Source organism: Filicampus tigris, chromosome 18, assembly GCF_054856515.1.
Source record: "Filicampus tigris isolate MCC_2025a chromosome 18, RoL_Ftig_1.0, whole genome shotgun sequence".
Taxonomy (NCBI): domain Eukaryota; kingdom Metazoa; phylum Chordata; class Actinopteri; order Syngnathiformes; family Syngnathidae; genus Filicampus; species Filicampus tigris.
Genome location: NC_141234.1, coordinates 6,090,210 through 6,111,837, shown reverse-complemented (window position 1 = coordinate 6,111,837; position 21,628 = coordinate 6,090,210). Strand labels below are relative to the sequence as shown.

At 41.0% G+C, this 21,628-nt stretch overlaps 1 long non-coding RNA gene across 36 annotated transcripts in view; it reads left to right on the top strand.

Moving 5' to 3' along the window:
* Positions 1-21,628, top strand: part of LOC147132192 (uncharacterized) — a 133,604-nt gene that overhangs the window by 102,200 nt on the left and 9,776 nt on the right. For 32 of the 36 annotated variants that reach the window (XR_015082151.1, XR_015082137.1, XR_015082131.1 and 29 more), the window contains 4 exons: positions 6,420-6,481; positions 10,558-10,589; positions 10,683-10,770; positions 10,946-11,118. This is a non-coding gene — a long non-coding RNA (uncharacterized LOC147132192). Of the gene's footprint in view, positions 1-6,419; positions 6,482-8,339; positions 8,565-10,557; positions 10,771-10,945; positions 11,119-21,628 lie in introns of all 36 variants that reach the window. The other 4 variants (XR_015082161.1, XR_015082159.1, XR_015082158.1 and 1 more) reach the window with 4 other exon arrangements.

Sequence of the window (21,628 nt, the reverse complement as noted above, 5' to 3'; positions counted from 1 at the left end):
ATGCAGTGTACAATCTTGGTATCTCGGTTTTCAGTTGGACAGCAACAGTATAATAGTTTTGCTCGTTTCATGTAGTTACTACCACAACACTACAGCTTACTCTCTGCCTCAGGGTTACACAAAGCGGAGGATTTTTGCCTTTGGAAAGAATTTGGGGGCCGAAAATGCCAATTAAGCATCCAGTTTTTGTATCCACTTTATGGTAATTTTATGTCTGTGTGATGTGGGAATACAATGTTTATCCGTAAAATGTAAATCACGTTAGTAGTTGAAGACAAAAAAAAAAAGAATATTCGACTATCTCTTGGGCGTTGCTGTTTTCCAAGTTTTTGTATTTTTTTCATCATTGTCTCATCTTGGGTTGACTTCCCAGTTGGTGGGGAGCAAAGGGGTTCACAGGGCCTTTGGGGAAATATGTGTGAGAGACTAATTAGCACCAGCCATGCTGTGAGAAACCACTGGTGCTTTTCAAACACAAGACATCCCTCAAAACTCTTTGCCTCTTACACTGGGTGCCCTGCTTAAAGAAAAAAAAAAAGTTTTTGCTCAGCTGTGATTTCGTTGCACTTTTTAGGGGGGAAAAAAATTCTGTCAACTTAACTGCAACTCATTAATGGGGAATGTAACTAAGGGCATGTCATCTTACAATGCACTGTGAAAAAAAAAAATTAGGCTAAAAGTGACATAAGTTGGAACCACTTTAAAATATAATTTGACATTTATGGCAACAATGTTGGCACAACAAAGCAAGCAAGTTTTTTTTTTTGCTCCAAAATAATTTGTTGAGTTTTTACTTTTATCTTTTAAGTTGGGGGATAACACAAAGGACTAATACTTCTGTAAACTCATACTCCTTTATGAAATGCAGGAAAGACAATTTACACAACAGCAAAACTTGAAATATTCTGTTGAATTGCCCCACTTAAAATTTCAAGTTGACCCAACTTTTATCTTTTACGGTGCAATATCACTCTATATACCAATATAGTAAAGATAAGAAGATAAGATAAGAATGCCTTTATTGATCCCACAGCAGTACTATCCCCCTAATAAGCACAAGTACTATCGAAAATGGGGACGGCACAGTGGTCGACTGGTTAGCACGTCCGCCTCACAGTTCAGAGGTCGTGGATTCGATCCCGGCTCCAGCCTCCCTGTGTGTTTGCATGTTCTCCCCGTGCCTGCGTGGGTTTTCTCCGGGTACTCCGGTTTCCTCCCACATTCCAAAAACATGCATGGTAAGTTGATTGGACTGTCTAAATTGTCCCTAGGTGTGATTGTGAGTGCGGATGTTTGTCTCTGTGTGCCCTGCGATTGGCTGGCAACCAATTCGGGGTGTCCCGAAGACAGCTGGGATAGGCTCCAGCACGCCCCGCGACCCTTGTGAGGATAAGCGGTATAGATAATGGATGGATGGACTATCGAAAATGGCTGGATGGATGGTTCTTGGTTTGTCCTACCAATTTGTTTTCATGTGGACACATTTATCTCTGAGCATAAAATAGCTGCATGTGTCCCTCCTTAGTGAGTGGAGCAATTGGAATTTCAAGGTTTGTCTGAAAGACACTTTGGCTCTCTCTCGGGAAAACCAGAGGTCGACTAGGTAACCTACCAAGTATGAAATGGCCACTCAACCTCCTGAGCCACGTCGCTCATTAAGCTCACCACTGGAGTTGCCCCCTGCTGGTCGGCAAACGCAACATTAGGGCATCCACTTTCCAGCTATCCTTTCACACAGCTGGTCACTACATCTCCGGCTAATTCCGTTGGCCTCATTAGCCGTATTAATAAGTCATTCAGATCTCCATCTCCAACAGTATCTCCCCTTTCTCCTTGTTCTATTGCTGTACAGGCCCCGCCTTTGAATCTTCATCCGTATCAGGGCCGCTAATTGCTTTCCTTTCTGCATAATTCCCCAAAGCCCCAAAATTGCCGGACACATTGTCACTAGTGGGTCTCTTTGACACGCGGCTGGTGAGAAGCTAAATGGGAAGGCTAAATGATGCTCCGTGGCCAGGGTGATGATTCGGATGATAATGACTGCCATGATAAAAGACGCCTCTCTGGTCTAATGGCGTTTGATTTCCCAGTTGGCTAGCGAGGGGTGAGCTGGGGGTAAGGGAGGGGTTGGTATCAGGGTTACTCATCCAGCGAGAATGACCTTTAATTTCACAACAAGGCCCCACAGATAGCAGGCGCTCCTCTCTCGACAAGCCCTCATTAGTTCTTAGAGCCCGGAGCTGACGTGAAACTTTACTTGGCTGCAAGCTAGGAAAGTTTGCAAGGTCAAGTACATTGGGCGGGTTTTAAGTATTTGGAATTTAGAGGATCTCTACCTCACTTGCAAACTTTATCTCTCAGGAGATAATGAGAGCAGTGTGGGTGGAAATCAATACGCAGGCCTATATTTCACTCACCTGCGGACCGTGAGTTATGTGTAAAGCTATCAACCAATCCCACATACCTCCCAGGTTTCCTTTCTCTCTTGTAAAATAAACCCAACTCCGGGTTACACACACACATATTCCTGCGCAGTAAAAGATTAATCATCCCCTCTGAGATTGTCTTCGCTGTGACTTTAACTGGCAGTGCTGGGAAACTAAAATTCTTTATTCAATTACGGTGCAGTTTGGCATAAGGCATGAATCATTGCTGATGTGTCACCCTGAAAATAATGTCAGAGGATCTTAATCTTATACAGGTGACAGCTGACCAATGTTTGGGAGTGTTCCACAGTAAGGTATGGAAGGATTTAAACCGTCTCATCTTCCCCATCGTCCCTGTCTTCTCCTGGGAAAACCTAATAACTGCAGTCTTCCAACAATGGGATTCAGATAAGAAGAGAACAAGGCTCCGATACAGTGCAAGAGAATCAGTTGTCATGGGACATAGCGCTCTGTCCTGATAAACATTTCTTGGTAAGCGCAAGGATCGATGTGTGCCGGCTCAATGGCGACAGAAAAGTGCCGTTTTTATCTGCTATTCGCAGCTGCCCCCAGTGACCATCAGTGTGGCTGAGAAACACCCAAAATACTCTGATAAGTGAGGCCTACAAGGGCAGAATGAATTTTAATCACTTAAGAACATGTGTCGTGGCGATACTGTCATGTTCCCACAGCAGAGCTAGTTAGTACAACAGCACAATCGTGGAAGGACTCCACAGGGATGCCTATACAAATAGGAGTGTTGTTTATTCATGAGCTCCTCCTGGCAGGGATGTGGGTATCCAATGCTAATATTTCGACACCATGTGGAGCATTGCCAAAGCTGTATTTATACATGTTTCCTTTTTGTTTTTGACAATGCTGTCAGCAGCGTTGCCACAATTACCTTGAAAAAGTAACTTAGTTACTTTCCTGATTGCTTGCTTTATAAGTAACTGTTGCCTTACTGATTACTTGATTTTAAAAGTAACTTAGATTACAAGTAACTTGAGTAGTTTACATTCAGCAGATACTGACAACCCCTCATGATTTTCATTTAAAAAATATATATATTTTCTGGATTCGACATAACATATATGGGCTACTTGTTTTTAACATCTTTTGAAAAGACAGTTTTACATACTGTGCTGTTTTTGAATTTTAATTGACATAGGATTGTAGTTAGAGCGTGCAGCAAAACCTAATATATTTGTTTTTAACTGACACAAACTCAAAATAGCAGCTGTATTTCCAGCTTGAAAATCTCTCTATGGACACAATTTGTCAATGCGCTGAAAACATGACACTATGCACACATGATGTCACTCTTGATTGTGACTCTTGAATGTCAATGGACGGCATCATTAAGTATGTGTTGTGCTCACGTTATTATCAATTTCTTCTTTTTCGTTTGGGTTCTTGATCTGTGTACCCGGCCAAATCTTTAAAATGTATAGGCGAAACCTAGTCTTCGATTCCTAGTCTTATCAAAGCAGGTTTTGAGACTGGACACTAACCCCTTGGGCCTTTCAGTTCACAAATGTTCTTCATCAGGACTTATTCGTCATATTTTTGGGACAGTTCCTAGCAACTCTTGACCCAGTCCCCTGCTTCCTCAAATGCCTCATTCGTCACTATCAAGACAGTAAACAGATACAAACCTGGTGGAGAATGGCAGACAAGCATGCTAGGTAATGTGACACTGTTGGACTCGTAGGCTGTCGCTCGTGTCCCGCAAAGTCACTCTTGCCTCTTTTGTTGTATCGAATGCCGTCGCTTAATGCTGTAATTACCATCTCATATGAATCTATTTGTCTCTCCATTAGGGGGGAACGCTCTGAAAGGCACGACGAGAGAACAGACTGGATAATGAGAGTGGAGCCCATTAAAAACCTTGAGTCTCCTAACATGATAAATTATACAGCCCAAGTAAGACATACTTAAAACCTGGCTGCTGCCCGCTCATTACAACCGGTACACTCCAGCATGTAATGCATGCTTAATGGGAGGTCTGGGACTATCTTGAGAGACTCGATTTATGTTATCAGTTTTGAAAGTAGCCTCATCAAAAAAGAAAAAAATAACTGGTTGGATGTAAATGCTTTTAGTGCAGAAAGCCAAGTGGCCCTGGGTTCATTTATCATTGGAAACACATGGCGGAATATCAATTTTGCAGCTTAACTCAGTTGCAGAGGAGCCAAAGGGATGTTCAGTCAAAGCGACGCTTGCATTGTTTCGATACGATGAAACAAATGAAGAAAAATGAGCCTCTGATCAAATATTATCAGGCGCTTGGAGGAGAAATGTGCCAATTGTGGACGGTACAGTGTTGGGTGCACCTTTAGCTTAGCTGAGGCCAATTCAATATCTCATTAGGTTTGGTGTGAATAGGTTGAGCACAGACGCGTCTGGACAATATGCCGGAGTTCGTGCAACAAAAAGGCCGGGCGCTTCTTTCTAATATTAAGTATTGATTGGGCAAGATTGATCCGAACAGAGCCTTATTAAAAGTGCATTGGGGAGCCAACTGTTCAAGCTGTGATGAAAGAGAAAGACTCAAAATTAGGAAGGAAAAAAAGTGTGAGCAAGCCTGAGAAGGGCAAAGGGTGGTATTTTTTTTGTTTTATTTATATATATATATATATATATATATATATATATATATATATATATATGTATGTGTGTGTGTGTGTACATACATACATATATATATATATATATATATATATATATATATATATATATACATATATATATATATATATATATATATATATATATATATATACATATATATATATATATATATATATATATATATATATATATGCGAAAAAAAGTGTGAGCAAGCCTGAGAAGGGCAAAGGGTGGTATTTTTTTTGTTTTATTTATATATATATATATATATATATATATATATATATATATATATATATATATATATATATATATATATATATAGGTAAGAACAAAGAGGGAATCAGAGGAAGAACGTGAGCCATGATGCAGAAAGGAGGTGACACTAATTGGGCTTGTTGGCAGTTGGAAAAGGGTCCTCTTGTTTTAGTCGAGCACATAGCTGTGGCAGATGTTGGTTATGTTTGTCTGCTGTGTATGTTCAAAAAAGTGCCAAGAGAAAGACCTAAAGACTGCATTCCTCTGTATTTTTCTGCCATTAGGGACCACCGAGGCTGCCTAATATTTTGACTCTCATGTTGCTAAAGTGGCCCAAAATATAGCTTTTCCTCTCCCTTCATATATAAGCAACGGGCTGGTTCTTGAAATATTATTCAGAATGATTATCCTGTAGTGTGGGGTGTGATAAGAGTGATTTTTTTCACCCCTCTCCAATTTTCTCCGAGAACGCTAAGGTCAACAATCACAAATGTTAAACCTGTTCTTCCTATTATGTAGTGTTCTGATTGCCCTGTGGCACTATGCTGCCCCTCACAGGTGTCACGCCAGTTGGCATTGACAATATCTTTCTGTGAGGTGTGGCATGTTGGTCATTTTGAGTACACCACACAGGATGAGCAGGATGAAACATCAATTTTCTTCATCATGCATGACGTCTGTCACTCAAGTTTCATAAATCAGTTAAGATGTTAAAAATCGGTATGTGTGTTCTTTATTGAGGTAACCAAAGTATTAGCAACCGCTGGTATATTTGTTGGCATGTTCTTTATTGTTTCTTTTTTTATGGACAAGGAACAAATTCAACTTGTCAGTCAAGGCACCACTGCATTGTTGAATTAATACCTGTCTGACAATGTGCATTACTGCCTTTGTGAATGCAGACATTTCAGCATGCATTACATGTATGTACTGTATAATGTATGTTCACTGTTTGCAGGATTTCTGCATTAAGGCTCTGATAAAGCTGCCATAAGCATCCTGTTAAAACTGGTGAAAGCCATGTGTAAGACCAAATGGGAAGCTTCAAGTGTGTTTTATCCACTGGACCACATGGCTAGTGATATTATTTATGTATTCCAGCTGTTGACACGGTCCCTGAAGCAATTCTACCAACGTGAGGAGGCTGCTCACAGCTATCACAGGTAATAGCAATGACAAAGGAATTATTTTTTTCATGGTTCATATTTCGTCTGAAGGCAGCATTTCCATGTCTGTGTTTGCATGCAAAAACATTCTGAGCAGGCAAACTTTGCACATAATATATGCTTCTGATACACCAGCGTGCACATACAGTATATCCATCAAGGGATGCGTGTTTTATGGCGAAGCTGTTTAGTCGTGGCGTATCTGTGTGCGGATGATCCACGGAAGTGTTTTGTATGTGCTCCGGCGAGGCTCGGCAGCCTTGGGGGAGCGGACCCCGCTATGCAGGTCAGGGCAGCTGTGTGATCTGAATAGAGAGCATTAATATTTAAACGCAAGCTCCTGGGGGAGGGACTGTAAATGATTCATGATTTATACTGGCTAAGGGGGGATCTCTCTGCAACAAAGGTTTTATGTAAAGATTCACACAGTCCAAGGCCACATATGTCCACATGTTCCTCTATGGGACGTCTGTCCTCTTACATCCGTCTCCAAGGGTAATGTCTTCTTCACCCGCTTCATGTGATTGCTTCTTCCCCCCGCACATAAGCGTCCCCCCGTTCCTTCTGGCCTTTAAGTTTGACTTCATAGTGTGAGTCACTCCCAGGTAATGACTTCAGCACCTGCTGAATTAGATGAAATTAGCGCTCATGTCAAACGCTTGGGTTCAATATGACTTCATAATGCCTATATTTAGTCAGCTCGTGCTCAAAACGTACTCTGCATTTCTGAATATGAGGCAGTAGGATTCATACGATTCCTCTCAACCAATCAGCGTTGGCGCATACACTCTGGTTGGCTCACTAGACACCAGGAACCAAGATTTGAACCACGACCGAGAGGCAGAGGTGTTAACTGCTTCCCCCACTATGCTGCTTATCTATATCATAAATACAATGTTCATGCCATAACATTTCCTCCACCATGTTTGACACATTATGGGGTATGCTTTAGATCAGTGTTTTTCAAACTTTTTTGAGTTAAGGCACATTTATTTCATTGAAAAAATCCCGCGGCACATCACCAGCTGAAATTGTGGGGGAAAAAAAAGAAAGCTTATTTTAACAATATAAGTGTTATATTGTTTACATAAGCATTTTTTAACATTGAAGAATGATGTCATACTATAACGTCTTGAATAGGAATTAAATAAACACAAAGAAAAAAGTATTTTATGTTTCATATTGATGCTTAGTGTGAAACATGGGCCAGTTTGGGTAAACATGCGTCACTAATTCGCTTGTCTCTAAGCAAAGACAATTAGCTACCTGCTGCTGCTGCGGCTACCTGCTGGTATGGAAGAGTACTACAATGTAGTAACTACATGATTACGCTGCCAGGCGCTAGACTGCACAGGCACACAAATGAGATAATTTCCCACGTCACACCTGACAGTGTGCCGCGAAAAACACTGCTTTAGATCATGAGATATGCCTTTTCATTTCCGTACTTTTCACTACTAGTTCATTCTTTGGAAGCATTCCGTTAAAAAGAAATCAACAGTTGTTTATTGGTTTTGGTAATATAATAATACATAATAATATTATTAATAATGATAATAAAGACAGATTTAAAGTTAGATTGTCATAGAACTTTGGAGGCAATCTGGTTTTAGTTTGCTGTCTTCCAGAACACATTTCATCATAATAGGAGCCATTTCTCTTTCTGACAAACAAACAATGCGTCTTGATGATTAAATAAAGAAATACTAGGAGGAAAGTGTTTTGTCTCCTGTATACAATTAATCAGCCTTGATACATTTGATCATCCTCATTCAGTTTGTGTAGCTTTGTTTTTATAAATAGCGGCGCTGCGCGTGGCCTTAACCGCACCGCGGCTGTCTGTTTACCCTGAGAGAGATGAATGGAGAAAGACAGAACCACAGAGCTGCAGCAGGATAAGAAAGAGATGCATGGACGGACATGTGTGAAGTGGCAGAAGTCATTCCTGATGGAGACTGATGGGAGGAGTGGAGGAAGCTGCCAAGATGGATGGAGAAGAAGGCTGCTGGGAAGTGAATCAGTGCTCGACAGAAATGATGAGCACCGAGCGAGCCTCAATTCCAAAATGGAGAGATTGATGGTAAGAGAGAGGAATAATTAGCTATCACGAAGGACTGCCATCTTGGTTCCTGTTGCTGAGCCTGTCAAGCATTTTGATGTCCCTGAAATGTTATCACATTTTGGGGAAAAAAGGAGGACAATGGAACCTTTGTTTTGTCTGACTAAAACTAGATTGTATGAAAAACAACTAAATATTTCTCATAGGAAATAATGTAAATCCAATTAATCCATTCCAGAAACCCAATTAACAAAAAAAGACCCTAATGAGGACTGTAGCAAATGGACGGATGGAAATATTTCCATGTGTCTGTTCTACGCAAGTATTTGCCAACCTGCTTCCTGTTGAATAGTGAAATAACAAAGGAAGACGAGTGCAAACCTTCCACAAGTCAACCCCCACAAGCACTGAAGAGCTTTCACAGCGTCCAACAGCAATTTTCCACCAACCTTCATGTAGCGTAACAATGTCAAATGAAATGTGATGTGAAGGTGTTGGTGAAGGTCATCTTGACGTCGTCCAAACGGTAAAAGCAAAAAATGTCACCTCATCATTCTTCTACATTTTTTGTTTTAGCAACTCAGTATTGCGACTCGGTGAGCGACTACTCCTGTCTTCACTTACCATTATACAAACGTCAATATTGCACTTTTGTCAGTGCCGCATCTCTTAAAATTAGGCCCTTTCCTGAAAAATATGGTGATCTCCTTCTGGTGTGACAGTTTTACGTTAAGGGTGACTTATTTGTTTTCTTAATGCGAGCTCATTTGCATTCAGATTCTCTCACTAGCAGCTACAAGGGAAGGAAACAACGGGAAGTGTTTTTCTGTGATTTGTCTCCCTTCTCCACTGTCTGTTCACTCCCAGAATAAGCTTTCCAGTTCTTAACTTTTTCCAACTTCTCCATTTTTCTTGCCTAACTTTCTTACATTTACTTTCTGAAAAGCCTCTCATCAGTTTCACCATTAAAATAATATGCTTCAGCAACTAATAAGCCCGCGTTGCCTGTTCTTTCCCCACATTTCCTGACACCAATGGGAGGCCATTTCCAACATTTAATTTTCACAGACTTGTACTTGCTCAATTCCCACCTCTTGTTAGGAGATCATATATTATTTTACATGGCACAAATACAGCCTTGCAATACATCATCATAATGAATCCTATCTTTTGTTAATGAAACAGCATATAAATGGTTGTTGTTTTGAACATTTTTAAGGGGTGTTCCAACACTGTCGGAATGATGAAGAAGGGGGTGGTGTGACTTAAAAAGGATGGAAAAGGCTTTTTGAAATTGCATTTTTATGTACGGAGCCGAAATATAAAACTCCAAAGGGGAAACACTGCCACCTCTGAAAGTTTGGGAAAGGCGTTTTTTGTTGGAGCTTTCTCATCATAAACGCATGTTTGCATTTCCTATTTCCATCCACAAACTAGGTGGTTGACTTTGAAAATGCTCTTTTTTCACAAATCCATCTGGACGCACATTAACGTCCCGCAGGCCCACCCTGGAACGATACTGAATACACAATTATGCTATTTTCTCTCTGTCTAATGGTGTGAATAACACTGAGGAATGTAATGAGTGACTGATTGATACACCGTCAGCTGGAGGGAAAAAAAACATGCCCAGCTGTACTGTGTCTGTGCGCGTACCTTAATGTTGACAGAAATAACACACACAAGTGATGTGCAAATGAAAATGACACCTCTTGTCAACAGATTGAACTGTCATGAGTGAGACTTCATAAGCAAAGTAACATATTTGCATATGCAGTGACGGCGGGGTTGTTTTCAAAGTGAACACCCACATTTTTTTCACATCTCACACACAAATAAAGGGGTCTCGGCATTCAAGTTTTGCGCCTACGGGCTCTTTTGAGGCTTCAGCCTGCTGAGGTGATTAATGGCTTTCTATGAATAGAACATGCCGTTAAAACCTTTGATCGATGCCTTGACGATTGCCAAGCATCGCGGCATATATATCAAACTGGCTTTTTGTTCTCTCTTTCAGGAAACTCAAAGGAGGAGGGGCGAGATCAGGAGGTTAGCCTAGTGAACAAAGCTTACAGTCTCAACGACTTCTCATGACATCCGAGATGTGATAAGATATTAATCAGTCACCTCTTTCACGCAAAGATTCCTCAAAACTGCTGCAAGAAAACCGTCACCAAAGATATAAGGGTGGCCGATTTAGATTTTTGAGACTGCGGCCGATTTCCCATCGGTGAGTTAATAGAATTTGTTCTTTATTTTGTTCTTTATACGGCTGTGCCGTAACTCTTGCAATCGTTATTTTCTTCCCCATTGTGCACACTGACTTATCACCACCTGTGTGTGTCTCCCTGTGTGTGTTTTGCGCTTGCACTCTGTGCTCCGCGGCATCCATAATTGATGGGCAGGGCCAGAGGGCGCGTCGCAGCTCCTCCACACCATCGCCGTCAGTGCGACGAGGCCACGCGCATGTCGACGGGATGACACGATGACCCCTCCGCCACCTCGTCCTCACTCATTCCATCATCTGCATTCGACACACACTCCAGCACTTCTGCGACAGGCATGCCCAGCAAGGCAGGTCAGAAAATAGAGATTGGAGTGTGAGAGTTGGAAATTAAAGTGCACTATATATAGACTAAAGCTATTGCTTTTCAGTAAGCATGGACTCAACAACTGGTTAGCATGGGGTAACCAACCGTTATGCTCATTAACAACCAGCCTATTTTTCAGACTCTCTGACCCACACAAGATGTATAAAACTGTCACCTTGTTGTCTGAATATTTTCATTGCTCCACAGAGCACTATAGTAATGGTAGCCAACAGACAACCGTAAAGTCCTCTGTGAATTGGCCAGTTGGAAAACAAGTTGCGGCGGCACGGTGGTCGACTGGTTAGCACGTCCGCCTCACAGTTCAGAGGTCGTGGGTTCGATCCCGGCTCCGGCCTCTCTGTGTGGAGTTTGCATGTTCTCCCCGTGCCTGCGTGGGTTTTCTCCGGGTACTCCGGTTTCCTTCCACATTCCAAAAACATGCATGGCAGGTTAATTGAACACTCTAAATTGCCCCTAGGTGTGATTGTGAGTGCGAATGTTTGTTTGTCTCTGTGTGCCCTGCGATTGGCTGGCAACCGATTCAGGGTGTCCCCCGCCTACTGCCCGAAGACAGCTGGGATAGGCTCCAGCACTCCCCGCGACCCTTGTGAGGATAAGCGGCATAGATAATGGATGGATGGAAAACAAGTTGCCCAAACATGGTTATTGATTAGTCGTTTCCAAGCTCTGAATGACGATGTAGAATGGTAAAGTTCAACGAGTCTGTTCAATTCCAGGATTACACAGTTCCAGCAGGCGCACACTTGGGTTAGGGTAGGATTGCTGATAGGGGTTCTTGGGAAGGTTCTGGGGTCAGGTTTAGGGTAGGGTTAGGTTCAGGTAGAGTTGTGGTTTCCATTAATGTTAGCATTAGAGTTAGGGAAGTGTTAGTGTTGGGGTGGTTAGGGATTAAAGTAGTGTTTAGGGTTATGTTTAGCAACCTCAAGTACCGCAATACTTGAGTAAAAGTACAACCATCTTAACAGAAAATAACTTTGGTAGAAGTCACCTTGTAGAATATTGCTTGTGTACAAGTCTTAAATTATCTGAGATTAGCTATATTTTAGTATCAAAAGTCATTTGTAGATATTTGAATGTACTTTTATATGCAGAAAGCAGACAGCACATTCTGACTGGCAATGGGATTGTACAGAATATCTGCGGTGTGGTTAAAGTATCATTGTAGCAAGGCACAACTGGGCAAATCAAAAGCCGACCACAGACATGGACGGCCTCAATGTGCTGACCTCTGCATGGTGCAGACACATTCAATCACGCTGGATAGAAGAAGAGGAAATAGTCCCCATTCTTGGCTGACAAGGAATCACTCAGCGCACAATTTGGGAGGCGTTTTCATTGAGGGAACGTGTTGGAGCGGGGGGATGGAGTGATAGTTGTCTGCTGCACCTAAGAACAAATGAGATTCATTTATTTTCCAACCAATGTATAACTTCTCATTGTTGTATATTATTAGTGAAACTCTAATTAATGACATTAATGTTTAATCATGTATCCATTCATTTTCAGTAGGACTTCTCATTAGCTTATCCAGGCTGACTTTGGGTGGGAGGTGGGGAATACCCAGGAATGATCACCAGCCAACAGCAGGGAGTTGGAATCCGGATCTCTTAACTGTAAGGCAGACGCACAAACCATTACTCTACCACAAAATATAGAGCTTTGACTGATTTGATATTTTATAACTCAATCATTTTTGGTTTAAAAAGAAAATCAATTATAATACTAACTAAATATTTTTAATCAATTCAGTTACTGAATAGTGTTTTGTTACAACAGTTTAAAGGAAGGTTCATATTGGATCAAATTGATTTAAAGTGGAAGTCAACCCAAATATATATTTTTTCAAGAATATGTTCCCAGCAGGCCCACTAGTTGAAACACGGAATTCCGATTAATTTTGTCTTTATGGAATATGTTAAGCAGCAAGTTAGCCATCCCTGGGGGCGGCCATTTTTTCTTCTGCCGACTGAAAATGACATCACAACTGCTCACAACGACCAACCACGGCTGACCTGTTTTCTGAATCTGAGCCGTGATTGGTCGTTGTGAGCAGTTGTGATGTCATTTTCAGTCAACAGAAGACAAAATGGCCTCCCGCAATGATGGCTAAAAACTACTGCATTTTGCTGCTTAACTTGCCCGCTGGGAACATGAAAAAAATATGTTTGGGTTGACTTCCGCTTTAGTCAAATTATATTATTTACAATGAAATACTGAAATTTAATCCCCAATCTGTATGATTAACCCATTAAGGCCTAAAGCGCCTGGCTCAACAGTGCAACAACCTAAGGTCGTGTTTGGAATTACCCTTGAAAACCTGAAGTTTTCCCAGAAATTCAACACCTACAAAATAATATGTCAGACCTGTAGCAGACAGAAACATAATTCCAAAAGAATTTGAGATCTTAGACATGTGGCTTTGACACAGACTGACACAGTTTATTCATCTTTACTGATTAAATCGAAGAGGTAAAAATAGTGTTTAATTTTTTTTTAAATCGAGTGGTAATTACAGCCTCTTTTCTGTTACAAAGACGTTGACGTTGTCATTATCTACAAACATATACCTTAACCATATATCACATTCGACTGGTTCTACTGGTTCAAAGTCCACAATCGCGTTGTCTATATCACTGCCGTAATTCATTTCAGAGCTCCCGCGATCGACGGCATCCGCCATTACTGCTAGAAAAAATTCTTGATATCCTCCGACGACTCATGACACCGTCACATGTCTATGCTGATGCATTTCATTGGTTAAGAGACCGAAAATTAAATAATAAATAGAAAATGACGTGTATGCTCTCCCGGCTTTAAGGGTAGAAAGACGCAACAGCGCTCCCGGCTCTAGTGGTAGAAACGCGGTTATGCGCTGCCGTCCTTAATGGGTTTACTCACTATATTTTGCTAGTTAGAGACAAAACCACAGTTTGATTTAATCGTTAAGGCGAATCGCAATCAATGTAATCTAAATACTGTTGGATTTTGATGTTATTTCTTTTTTTTTTTTTTTAATGTCCTCAATATTTTCATCTATTTGCCACTGTATTATATCTCCCAAAATAATCTAAATTAATTTTGGAGTCGGGTGCAGAACTTTAATTTTTGACTCCTTTCTTTGCACTTGGTCAGGATTCCATCACAGTGAGACATATCTTGTGCTTGGAATCATAAAGTCAGCGAAGCATGAGAGCATCACTTTAAGGGTCATTTTTCCCCCCTTCTGCAGTGTGTCCAAAGGGGATCATCGTTCTTTCTTAAATATTTTGTAAATTTCGCTCTTCATCTTTTTCTCTTTTTGTCTTGTCGTCCCAGTGCTCCACCACCATCATCACATGCACACACACATACGCGCAAACCCCCAGTGTTCCTTCAAGAAGCACATGAATTTTACATTAGTCGCTTTTTGGGGAAAAAAAAAAACACCACTGACCGCTGCGGCTTCAGCAGTCATAAGACACCCATACACGCGCACGCACATACACATACAGTCGACATGCATCAAATCAACATGACCCATAAGTCTGCAGAAGCACAAACAGCAAGCAGCCAGTCATTAATCTCCTTTTAGATGTATACTGATCAAAACATGCCTCAAATAACTGACATCAAAGCTCCCCTCTGATGTTTTATTGATCATAAAAAATCTGAAGTATTTTCCAACAGTATTTATTTCTGATGGGACTTGAGGGTGCTCCAACACAACATGGCCTGTATGGCATACTGAAAAAAGGAGAACCCTCACCCCGATAAAGCCGATGTAAAGACTGCTCAATAAACAAACGTCACCCCAAGGCACAAAGCGAGAGAGCTACAGAGCGTCCATAAGAGATCATAAAGTTAAAATGAATATTACATGCAGCATAAAGGCATAATCTAGTCACTTAATGTTGAACATGTCGAATATCATAGTGCTGTTTGGTTCTCAGATCAGATGAGCATTACAATACATCCTTATGATATTTAAGGATACTTTCCTCACACTATTGGGTTTAGCCTCAGATTGTGTTTTACCTTTTCATTATAAATGCAGTAGAAGTCAATTTTCCATCCCTCAGGGTATACTACAGAGACAATTACAGTGGTGCCTTGAGATACGAGTGTAATTCGTTCCAAGTCCAAGCCCAGGTCTAAACTCATCTTTTCCCATTGAAACCAATGGAAATGCCCACCCCCAAAAGGTTTTTATGTTTTTTTGTAGTTTTATGATTATTTTAATGATTTACTTTATAAAAACATAAAGCAATGGCAGGAAATTAAACCATACATTGACATTTTGTTGCTCCTTCTGGGGTGTGCGCCTTAGTCACCTGGAGGCAGTATAATGCAGATACACAAATGGAAACGCTCAGCTCCTTAGTAAACTGCAGCAATGTGAGTTATTCTTTGCAAAGGATACCGAATATATGCAAGTGTGTATTGTTTGATTATCTGTCTACATGTTTTGCTCCACTCTTTATGTTCAATTATCCTTAAATGGATATAATACATTGATACTAAAGCTATATTCTTTAGCCCGTTTATGGCATTATGTTTTCGCATTAAGGTAGTGAACTTCAAGGCTTTTAAAGGGTTTGGTAGCACTTTTTGCACCCGGTTGCTGCAAACTAACCAGCAGACATGTCTTTATTAAGGCATTATGTATGATCCCGCTCTTGTTTTGGATCTCATTAGATTGTGCTGCTATACCTGAAGCCAGCAAGTTTATACAGTCCATAATCCTGACAAGAATTTCATGAGCACCCCCTTGACACAGCAGGCCTTGACTCCATGCTCCAAAATGAGCATTAGTGTGAAGAAACACGTCAATAGCGGGAATCCATCTGGGCGCCGCGCTCGATTGCTCTGGCATGCATATGTGATATTAATGGACGGTAAACATGAGCATGCAGCAAACAGAAACCCACTGCTTTCCTTTACGGCAGATTTATGAGGATAAATAGCTTTCCAATAAGCAATCTCCCCCTGTCTTTCTCGGCCATGTCTTGAGATCTTTCTCCATGCGCATCCTCGATATTACACCTGTCTTTCTTGGATTTTATCACCATCACCTTCTTTTACTTCTGCTCTTCTTGCTTTGACAAAAAGGGGGGGGGGATGCTACTTCATAGCATAGATGTGGGTGGTGGTGTTGCCCATCCGTTGCCAGTGATGCATGCACATGTAGACCAAAGCATCTATGTATCCTCTTTAGAACACAGCCACATTTCCACAAGTAATTAGTTTCTGACTGCGTCTTTCCATCCATGCCCTTGTCTGACAGCCCCACCCCAAGACACACACACAGACACACACACACAGAACTCCAGAGGCTCGCTTCCCTGCACCCCTGTAATAGTTTTCCACACCACAATCTATCTGCTGCTCGTCGAGTCAATTGAGTGTATTATATTCGTAATTGGAGGCTATTGATTGACAGGCTTGTGAGCGGAGGAATAAAAAAGCTATTTGTACAAAAAAAAGATTTGAGGCTCACGATACACAGATGTATGGCTGTTTGAATTATAACACCACACACACTTGCACACAAAGTTTATGTTGAGTTGCTCAAATGAAGGTTGAGGAAGAGAATTTGTTCAAGGTGATTTGATCAGAGAGGGATGTATTTTAGCATACTACAGAGTAAGATGGGAGTAATCAGTATTCATGATATGTAGCATGGAATTTGTTGGTGAGCAAGTCACACTTTGTGTGTGGGCTTGTGTTTTCATAAAAGTGTCATAACTTTACGTAAAACATTTCCGACACCGTTCGTTCTGTTACCCGTCATTAATCAAAATCGGTCATTTTCAGGAGCGTGTGTGTGTGTGTGTGTGCGTATTTCAGTTTTAATTAGTGTGTCACATCTTTAATGAAGCAGCCTTTAATGCCTGCTAGTTTTTCAGAGCACACTGCTGCTTGTTCATGCAGTTAAAGTGGAATTTTTAACCCGAAGCTCAAAAGTGTGCGAGTTGAAGTTAAAGTTGAAAAGTGCGCCTTAAAAGCAGTGGTATGCAGTGAGGCACTGATATTAAGAGTCTGATTTATACAATGTAATAAAAAAAAAGGTTTAGAAAAATGTATTAGCATTGTTTTGACCCACGTAATATTTAGACTTAAGGAACCGTATTTCCAGCGGTTTAGAGAGAGAGTATTTGTGTTGCCAGTTCCTACTCTATATAACCGAAAGCTTATTTGTCCATTCATAATAATAGCTAAACATAATAACTATTAACTATAATGTGCCAGGGCACAGTCATTGAGATTCACTGTCTAAGCCAAGTTTAGTGCTCATATGCTTTTATTTTGTTGGCTACTTCCTGTTTTTGTTCCCAATCTCTTTGACTTGATAGGACTCTCAACTTGTTGTTGACCAAATTACTTTAATTTTGTGTGTAATATTTGTGTGTGTTTTTGTAACTGGCTTTATGCATTTGGAGTTCACTGAAATTAGTTATGAAAGTGTATTCCGATTTTTTATTATTTTATTTTTTATTTTATAATGGAGGTTCATTTTATTTTGATAAGCAAAAACAATTTTGTCTTTTATTTTGCGTAAGATGAACTTTTGAAGCCACTCTTGGATTTCATCATAATCTCCACATGTACATGAACGAAGTTGTCAGCAAACATGCTGGTGTATACGGTCTCGATTTTTAAAATTTTTACTCAGAAAATCATCTTGAGATCAGATTGCAAGAATTATACAACTTGAAAGAAAGACTTGGCTGCCAGCTGTCACCACAGGAACAATGTCATATGAAAGTCAAAGGTGACAAGCCGGGCGGGGCCTTTCAGCGCCTTTAGCGGTGGGCCTAAATTATCCAGCGGCCCTCGCAAAAGTAACCCAAGGTCGCCATGCCCCCTGATGCATTCCGCCCACTCATGGCCTGACACTTTGACCTGTAAAGTGCTTGTGTAATTCAGCCCGGGGGCTTGCTAGTTAGTGTCTCCAGATTTCCATTGGCTGGTTGCTATTGACGCCCAGCGTTAACAACCATTTATCTTTGGAGATATCTTTGAGAGCCACCTGCAAGTGTTGAAAATCTGCTACATAACGCAAAAGACATTTAAACACCGCACATTCAAACACCAAAATATAAACAAAAAACATGTAATTTTATAGAACGAAAGGCTGCTCGCGTAATGCTAAAATTGAAGACTAAGTCCCGTTAATGGGCTAGCTAGCAATGTATTATTGTTGCTGTCAATATTGTTGAATGAATACCTCTAGGTATGAAATTATTAATATAGTTAAGAGTTGTAAAGTTGTAAAGCAATATCTTTATATATACTGTATATTCTGTATTGGTACAGCTTAGCGGCAGCTGGCTGGATGTTGCTATGTGATAAGACATGACATTTTTGACTGGCCGTAACTTCTGCGACGTTGTGATGCCATTCACCGATGATGTAAATTTTAGATCGCTGCAAACTAGTGACTTGGTCACTCATGAAAACTATTGTGGCAGAATCCTGCACACTGTGCAAAGGTTCAGTCGCGTCTGACCCTGTTGCTCTTTGGCTGTCCAACTGAAGTGTCAGGTGAGTATATACAAAGAATTTACACTCCAAGTCCTCCTATGAGCTCTTCTAAAGCATCCAAAGATTCTCCAATTCTCTCCGCTAACTACTCACCCCTCAAAGGCTTAAGCGTGGCATTATTGAAGCCTCAAGTGCACTCACGAATGAGCAGTTTAGCCGTCTATTACACTATAGCACTGTGTAGGCCTGTCTCTATTTGCCTAAACTGCCTTTAGGACTTTGGGAGGTTGCTGGTGTGTCTGTTCACAAAAGAAGCGGGGAAACACTCTCCGCTATCATTCAGTCTGTAAATGAGATCTCCCAGGGTGGAAATAATCCCTCAAGTTGAATTGTGTTTGCCATTGAGGCGAAAAAGACACTTTGTGCTAAGCCATAAGGATGTTAAGTAGCTGATAAGTAATGCGGGGGACACTAACTCGTCCTCAATGAGCTTTGATTTTGTCCTTTCTGGACTGATCTGGGATCAGATAAGTCCTGTCAAAGAACAGGACTTGAACCTCCTGGTTCATTACAAACATTTGACTGCCTCATTATTAAGCAGAAATACTTAAAATGTCTGATTGGTAAGTTTGGGCTGCCGTTTGGTCTGACTTCATTATAAAACCTTGAAACCAGTAGTGGGGAAGCTTTATAGCTACAGTGTATAGCCCATGGGCAAGAGCATTTCCACCTAACAACCTCACCATGTTAAGCAAGGATTGTACCTTCCTAAATCATTATTACAGTAAGAGGCAAAAAGATCCTTAATTGCCTGCAGGCGTGAATGGTTGTTGAATGTGTGTGTGATAAAGCGATTATCTACACTCTGTTTTAAAGGAATTGTCATGGGCTACGTGTGCAATCCTACTACAGTTCTCACTGGTCCAGAAGTACAAACGCACGCTCACACACATCTAAAAACTCATTCTGTTGTTTTGTCCATCGAGTGATGAAAATTAGCTTGTTAAATTACTTTGGTATTCCATTTGCTTAGAAGAAAATCTACTGTGACGTGAGTGAGTGAGTGAGTGAGTGAGTGAGTGAGTGAGTGAGTGAGTGAGTGAGTGAGTGAGTGAGTGAGTGAGCGAGTGAGCGAGTGTGCGAGCGAGCGGGCGAGCGAGTGAGATAAAGGAATGACACCGTGGGCATCCAGCAACTGGCTTTAAAAAGAAATTCACGGCTGAGCAGACTTTAATTCATATTGCTGCGAGGGCGTGATGTTGTTTTGATTGGCCAGCACACTGGACCATTACTGACAAATCCAAATCGAATCATTTGGACAGACCAAATTGAACATAGGTTTCCGTCCGACAGTGGCATTATGGAGATTTTATGTCCAGTATATTTTTTGTAATTAACTTTATTTTTGGTGTTTCATATATTTCATTCCAATGTATTTTATATGGCAGTCTGATATTTGCAAGTACAGTAACTCCAGTTCACGGCACCTTAAATTCCACACCTGTAAGACTTTCTTCTCCTCCCTGTCACGTACAGCCTCTCTGGCTTGACTGTCACAACAACAACTTGAGTTGTTCTCCCAGCATCTAGCGGCCTCCTTTTCTCTGGCAGATACAAAATGTTTTATTAAAGCTCATCGGTTTGGAAAATGTCACGTCTCGCCGCGAAAGAGAAGAACAAAAGATAGATGAAAAATAACACCGAGGGAGGCTGACGGGAAGTTCCCAAATGTATTTTTTGCAGGTTACCGGAGAAATGGCCTGCGCTCACAAGCCAGATCTGTCGCCTTGATATTTGACATGACTAGCGCATTTTGCTGCGAGGTCTAGTTGGGTTTAGAGATGCAATCTACTTGTCTGTCTCTGAAAGAAAAGTGCCCCAGTTGCAGAGAAAAAAACTGGAAAAAGATGTCAGGCGGATACGTGATCGAATGCTAGATATGGCGGATGGAAGATGAAACGGCATTAAAATCTCATCTGTCAAAAAGTTTGTTTGCGAGGGGGAAAAAGCAGCTGGCTTGTGGCTGCATGGATAAATTAGCCACAAGTTAATATTTTTTTTAGGATAAAAAATAAAATAAAAACAGTCTGCAAGTGTTGTGAACCTCGGCTCAGCTGGGTGCCCAAGTCTTGGTGTGACACTTTTGCGTCCCACTTTCCGGAAGGCACCAGATGTTTGGCTGCTCTGCACCAGAGGGAGGCGGCAAGAACCAAGATCAAACTTGGGAGCTGTCAATTATTTGCACACAAGTTCTTTTTTTCTGAGGAAATGATCCATCTGTCAACAAATCCCCCCCAAAATGGTCAAAAATGTAAATCACCCTTATGTAAGAGAGTAGTTAACATTTCAAAGTATTTTATTTCCCTCAGGATGTAATTCTGTAATACTCTTGCTCTTTGCTTCTGCTTCCAAGGGAGTTAACATACATGCATGCAGTTTGAGGTCTGGCCAGGGATTATTTTTCTATTGGCCCATTTTAAACCCAAAACAAAGTTTACTGTTCATTCAAGACTGAATAGACAGTGTGTATAGTAGTACCTGGCAAAACACTAAATTGAAGACTCTAAATACAACTCCACTTACAAGTGACTTAGGAGTTTTTCGAGATGCCAAACGTCAGATGTTTTTGTTTTGACTGCTTAGATGGTGCCCGCAAACTTCACAACCGTTGTCTCATGAAAATCAGCTAGCTTAATGCTTAACACTAAATGAGAAACTCCATAAGCGGGCTAGCGGACCTAGCATTGATGTGTGGTAGCTTTAAATAATTTGTATTTGAGCATAAATGTTTGCAGCACATACTCACAGGCATATATTCTTTATCCTCTGTGAAAACCTGTCCGCCTGCTTCCTACTTGCGCCAAATTTCATTCACTGGGTCAAAAAATGGTGAGTTCATATTAGCCACACAGACGCAGGAACGCTTGGGACCGGGTCCAGCATGTCCCAGAATTGCTTCACAAGCATGTGCAGGGAATATGATGTTTTGACAAGCTGGTGAGGGAAGGCTTT